Raw genomic sequence first — 6,757 nt, 5'->3', positions numbered from 1 at the left:
GATGGCCCCCTGAGAGGCATACTAATGGCGCACTGTTGTATATACTAATGGCGCATCTGGGGTGCGCCATTAGTATACCAGATACTAATGGTGCACCAGTGGTGCGCCATTAGTAAAATATACTAATGGCGTGCTACTAATGGCGCACCACTAATGCGCCATTAATGGCCAAATTAGGTGTGCCATTAGTAGGCCTTTTCCTAGTAGTGTTGGTCTCAACTAAGGGGCGGGGGACCTTTGTTTTGTCGAAGGGGGCAGCGTCGAGAGAGATGGGGCCGAGTTGCATGTCCCACACTAGGCATGCAACTGCATGTCTTCTAGCTTGGTCGCAACTTGGGGGGGGGGGCTTTGTTTGGTCGGAGGGGGCGGCGTCCAGAGAGATGTGGGCCCAATTGCATGTCCCACAATAGGCACGCAACTGCATGTCTTCTAACTTGGTCGCAACTGGGGGACCTTTGTATTATTAGAGGGGGCCCCTAGTTTAACTAGTTGTTTACATTGAATTTTTTTAATCCAGCGCGTCAAGCTCTTCTGATTCATTTTTCTGAACCCCTAATTTAACTAGTTTAACTAGTTTAACTACTTTAATTGCAGCGCTGCCGTGACAGCTGCGCAACTGCTGGCGAATCCTCCTGTCGCGGCAGCTGTGCACAACCATCCATCCAACCAGAGTCGCTCCGACCACAGAAAAGTACAAGCTCGAGCCGACAAACACTAATTCACTGTCTCAGATTCATGATTCGCACAAAAAAGCACAGAAAACACACCAAAAATCCCTCTTCTCGACTTGCAATTCCCTCTCGGAATCGTGATTCTCAACAGATTATCGAACCCTAGACTATAGAAAATTGACATCCGCAGCTTGATTTCACCTCGCGTACACGCAAATGGGGGCACAATTTGGGGGGTGGAGGGGAGAGAGGGGAAAAGGGGCCGTAGCTTACCTCATCAGCAGGGCGCGAGGAGTCTGGAGGGGCGTCGAGCATCTTGTCGCCGGCGACTTCCGCCGCGGAAAACTTTGATGTGCCCGCCCCCATGATGCGGCTTCCTTCCTCTCTCGTTTCCTCTCTTTGTCTATGCTCATCTCTCAATTCAAACAGTGCCGCTGGGTGGCCTCTAGAAAGATGTTGAGCCTGGGTCCACATTCCAGAGACTTAAAGGAAAATAAAAAAACAGCAACACACCATCTATAGTCACTCCGTTCCTTCACAACAACATTAAAAATGTGTCCGAGGATCTCGACAAGTAACTCTTCTCTCCTTTAATATGCTCCTTTTTTGAGAAAATGAGCTCCGCTGTAAGAATCTGATACAAAAAAATATTTTTTTCTTAATCCTTGGAAACAAAAAAATGCAAAAATAAAAAAGGAAAAAATTGTATATGATTTAAAAAAAAAGATAAAAAAGAAAAAACACAAACTAGTAGTGAGATCGGGTGCTTGATTTGTGTTTGCGGGCATGGCAGAAAACGGGGGTGTTATGGTGCTCGTGTGACACATAGCGATGGTAGAGGATTCACGGGGAAGCTGCCCCCTTCCGACCAGGCAGAAAAGTCTAGTTGTGAAAAATGTTTGTAAAAAGACATGTAGTTATAGTCTGGGGGACAGCGCTTGGAATTGCATGACTAGTTGCCCCCTCTCTCTTACTGCCGCCCCTCCGACAAAACAAAGGCCCCTACTTGCAAGTAAGTTAGAAGACACTAAGTTATGACCATGCTAGAAGACATGCAGTCTCATGAGTATAGTTGGACATGTAGTTAGCGCCCTCCCTCTTACCGTTGCCCCCTCCGGCAAAAACAAATGCCCCAGTTGCAATCAAGTTATAAGACATGTAGTTGCGTGTGTGTTGAAAAGGCATTGCAATTGCGTGACAATGGTTGAGCATGCAAGTGGCCGCCTCTCTCTCGCTTCCGCCCCCTACGACAAAACAAAGGTCCCCCAGTTGCGACCAAGTTAGAAGACATGCAGTTGCGTGTCTAGTGTGGGACTTGCAACTGCCCCCCTCTCTCTACACGCCGCCCCCTCCGACAAAACAAAGGTCCCCCAATTGCGACCAAGTTAGAAGACATGCAGTTGCGCCTGTTGTTGGAGATGCAATTGGCCCATCTCTCTCGACGTCGCCCCCCTCCGACTCCAACGAAACAAAGCCCCCCCCCCCAGTTGCGACCAAGTTATAAGACATGCAGTTGCGTGTCTACAGTGGGACATGCAACTCGACCCCCTCTCTCTACACGCCGCCCCTCCGATAAAACAAAGGCCCCCCAATTGCGACCAAGTTAGAAGACGTGCAGTTGCACCTATTGTGGGACATGCAACTGGGCTCGTCTCTTTTGACGCCACCCCCTCCGACAAAACAAAGGTCCCCAGTTGCGACCAAGTTAGAAGACATGCAATTGCGCGCCTGTTATGGGACATGCAACTAACGCATCTTCCCCTAGAACAAAAAATGGAGGTTGAGTTGCAGCCAAGTTATAAGACATGCAGTTGCAACCATGCTGGAAGACATGCAGTTGCGTGCCTGGTGTGGGGCATGCAACTGGCCCACTCTCTCTCGACGCCGCCTTATCCGACAAAACAAATGTCCCCAGTTGCAACCAAGTTAGAAGACATGCAGTTGTGTGCCTAGTGTGAGACATGCAACTGTCCCCATCTCTCTCGCCGCCGCCCCTCCGACAAAACAAAGGTCTCCCCCAGTTGCGACCAAATTAGAAGACATGCAGTTACATGCCTAGTGTGGGACATGCAACTGGCCCCATCTCTCTCAACACCACCCCCTCCGACAAAACAAAGGTTCCCCCTGTTGCGACCAAGTTAGAAGACATGCAGTTGCATGCCTAGTGTGGGACATGCAACTGGCCCCATCTCTCTCAACACCACCCCCTCCGACAAAACAAAGGTTCCCCCTGTTGTGACCAAGTTAGAAGACATGTAGTTGCATGCCTAGTGTGGGACATGCAACTGAGCTCCCTCTCTTCGACGCCGCCCCCTCCGACAAAACAAAGGCCCCCCCAGTTGCGACCAAGTAAGAAGACATGCAATTGTGAACCTGTTGTGGGACATGCAACTGGCCCACTCTCTCTCGACGCCGCCCCTCTGACAAAACCATGGCCCCCCTAGTTGCGACCAAGCTAGAAGACATGTTGTTGCATGCCTAGTGTGGGACATGCAACTGGGCCCCATCTCTCTCGACGCCCCCTCCAACAAAACAATGTCCCCCCAGTTGCGACCAAGCTAGTAGACATGCAGTTGCGTGCCTGTTGTGGGACATGCAACTGGGCCCCATCTCTCTCGACGTTGCCCCCTCTAATAATACAAAGGTCCCCCAGTTGCGACCAAGTTAGAAGACATGCAGTTGCGTGCCTATTGTGGGACATGCAATTGGGCCCACATCTCTCTGGATGCCGCCCCCTTCGACCAAACAAAGCCCCCCCCCCCCAAGTTGCGACCAAGCTAGAAGACATGCAGTTGCATGCCTAGTGTGGGACATGCAACTCGGCCCCATCTCTCTCGACGCTGCCCCCTCCGACAAAACAAAGGTCCCCCGCCCCTTAGTTGAGACCAAGCTACAAGACATGCAGTTGCATGCCTAGTGTGGGATTAAAACAAATTAAAAAGCAATTTCAGATTAAAACTAGCAACAAAAAGTAAAAACATTTCCAGATTTAAGAGATTTCAAGAAAGGTTTTGAGTTATAGTTAAACTAATAAAAACAAAAGTAAAAAACAAATTTCAGAAATAACAGTTTCACTAATGCAAAAGATCCCCGTTTCAGGATTAACATAGAACAAAAGTGTTTGCACCACTTACTTAAAAACTATACATGCAAAAAAGAAAAAAGAAAAAAAAAACAGTGAGAAAATGGATACATACCATGCTCCCCAAAAAAACATCAGTCCTCGTGAGGCGGTGTACAAAATGGCAACCCTATGAACCCATTGCTGAGCAGAAGGAGCCCTCCCAGATCTGATTCCTCTTCTTGAGTCAGATCAAGAACCCTAGTGCGAATCATGTCGCCATCATTGTTTGTTGTTGGCTTCTCCATCCTCGTCTTCTTCATCTGAAACTTCCATGTAGTCATCATCATCCTTGGATCCTTCATCTTCAGTGTCATTCCCGAATTGAATCACACAGACAACTACCCTTGGGGAAGGCTGGTCCAAGTAGAAGAGAACCAGCTGACCCTTCCCCAACTTGTTGTCTGAAACAAACTTCCTCCACTCACTCCCATACATTGCACTCTCTCTAGGCCCCTTGTGACAGTTGACGGTGTACGTCCGTTTGTTTGCCTTAAACTTCAGCGTATCTCCTGACAGGTTGTTGAAACTATTCCTTTCGTTGCATGGCATAATCTATTTTGTTGACACGGAAAAAAGTGAAAACAAAACAAATGAAGTAAATAATCATTGTAAAAAATTAGAAAAAGCACCCTCGTGGTTATGAAAAACAATCATGGCCGAAAAATTGAAAAGTAAAAAGATACCTATCATGACAGTATGTGTGTTCTAGACTGGATAAAAAAGATTGTAACACAAAATACATCAAAAGAAACAAACAATCATGAATCTACCTGATGCATCAAGCACTGATGTAAAAAGGTCAAGCTGCTACAACCTAAAAATTCAGTCTAGAAACTAGCATATATTTCTAGGCATGACTAAGGACTGGAATATGACCTACAGGAAATGACGGGAACAAGCAACAAGTCTACATGGTTTTGAACATGAACATCAAAACCCTGAAATCCTACAAAAATCTACATTCCACATTCTACATGCTACATGAGTTCAGAAAAATGAATCAGAAGAGCTTGACGCGATGGATTAAAAAAATTCAATGTAAACAACTAGTTAAACTAGGGGCTCCCCTCTGCTTCAAAAAATAATATATTCTGTGATGATGAGTACAAACTAAAAGTAAGGATCATACAATGAAAAAAATGAAAAAATACAGGCTGCTGATTTATCCCTGCGTTTTTAAACTCCCAGACATACATGCTAATGTCGCTTGACCTGCTCTCGCGGTAGCAAGGGCTCAGGCAAACTCTGCAAACCATCTCCTCTGCACATAAAAAAGCCGCCAAACATTAATTTGTGCTAGTGAGACTCATACATATTCAGCTAATGATTTTTAGTGTGATACTTGTATGTTTCTGAACAAAAAGGATTTCTAGATAATGATCATTTTCATTGGCGTCGCCGCTGATGACCAAAAAATATATTTACATTACGAAGTGGAGATAAAAAAAGATGAATCTATCAAGAGACCATAATATCTTGATTCATACACAAAAAATGAACATCTTACTGATTCATATGGTTTAAGCAAAAAAAGAAAACTGAAAAAACATGCTGCTGCTGGAAACTTAGTTGCAGTAATCATTATCTTTTGATTCCGTGGAAAAAAAATTGAACATGCTACTAATTAAATAGGGTCTTAGCAAAAGCACTGGCAAAAACAAGTAAACATGCTACTGATACATTCTATAGAGAAAAAAGGTTTCAGTGTAATCTCTAGTGATACAATTCAGTAGTAATCTCTCTTGTTTACAAAAGAAAATATTTCAAATAACATGCTACTGGTTAGATAGGGGTTCTGAAAAAACAAATAAAAGATACCCACTCCTACTTGTACATTCAGTGATAATCTCTCTTTCTTTTAAAAGAGACATGCTACTGAACAACTATGGTAATCTAAATAAACAAACAAATGACTGAACCACCCTTAGTGATAGCTTCAGCAAATACACATGAGGGGATTTGATTTAAGTAATATTCCTCAAACATGTTCACACAAAAGTTGTTTCTGCCGAAAATCATATTCTTAAAAAGCTACTACCCTGGACTAAGATAAACAAACAAGGGACTGAACCTCTCCCTAGGTGATGGATCAGTGATAGATCTAGATGTCCGAAGTCCAAATTAGGGGATATGAGAGAACCACTTCTTGAGACCTAGACGTCTGAAGCAAGAAGCGTACAAACAAAAATAGACTGACCACTGTATGCTTCAAGGCTATAATCTGGACTCAAATCCCTTCATATATACGCACTACATTACCACCCCCGGTTGAATAAAAAAAGGGATGATTCTATGCTTCAGATCTACTAATCTGGACTTGGTCCAAACAAAAAATGAAACCCAAAAAATCCACTCAGATCTACTGTATCTCACCAACTAACAAACAGAAAAGAAAAAGAAAAGATGGGATTGCAGTCACCATCAGCGCAGCGTCGCCCATCCTCTCGTTGGCTGTGGAGGAGCACGGCGATTTCTCTTCGATTCGCTTCAGAGATCTTCGGATTTTCACAGAGAAAGGATAGAGAGAGACAGAGGATGAAATGGACTGACGACTGCCAATCCCCTCCTCTTAATTACCATGGGGCTGCTACTTCGTCTTCACCTGCCCCAGCCCACAAAAAGAAACGCGAGATGCTCGCGCGAATCAAGGCCGGCCCAAACAAGACATTAGAAGAATCGCTCCAAAAAAAAACAAGCAAAACGGGCCGGTCTGTGACGTACACAGGCCGAAACAAAGACAAAAGTGGGCCAGCGTGAATCTACAAGCAACACGAGATCGAACGGCGAAGTCTCAGTCGACTGATTTTTAGCAGCTCCGTATGTAAAATAGCTAGATGCACACCCGGAAGTAGGAAGCACGTTCGAAAAATTTACGGAGAGAAGATAGAGTCACCACCCAATTCTACCCCATGGGGTCCCAAAGTAATACACGTGCCTGCAATACATAGGCCCCCAAGTCCCA

General features: G+C 45.0%; 1 long non-coding RNA gene across 1 annotated transcript; it reads right to left on the bottom strand.

Annotated features, from left to right (window-relative positions):
• Positions 1-707: 707 nt before the first annotated feature.
• On the bottom strand, positions 708-6,350 carry LOC120964322 (uncharacterized). Its single transcript, XR_005756199.3, has 4 exons — positions 6,215-6,350; positions 4,990-5,056; positions 3,869-4,347; positions 708-1,305 (listed from the first exon to the last, which is right to left on the bottom strand). It is a non-coding gene; the product is annotated as an uncharacterized lncRNA (long non-coding RNA).
• Positions 6,351-6,757: the final 407 nt, after the last annotated feature.

This window comes from Aegilops tauschii, chromosome 5 (genome assembly GCF_002575655.3).
Source record: "Aegilops tauschii subsp. strangulata cultivar AL8/78 chromosome 5, Aet v6.0, whole genome shotgun sequence".
Classification (NCBI taxonomy): domain Eukaryota; kingdom Viridiplantae; phylum Streptophyta; class Magnoliopsida; order Poales; family Poaceae; genus Aegilops; species Aegilops tauschii.
This window is presented reverse-complemented; position numbering and strand designations above follow the sequence as displayed.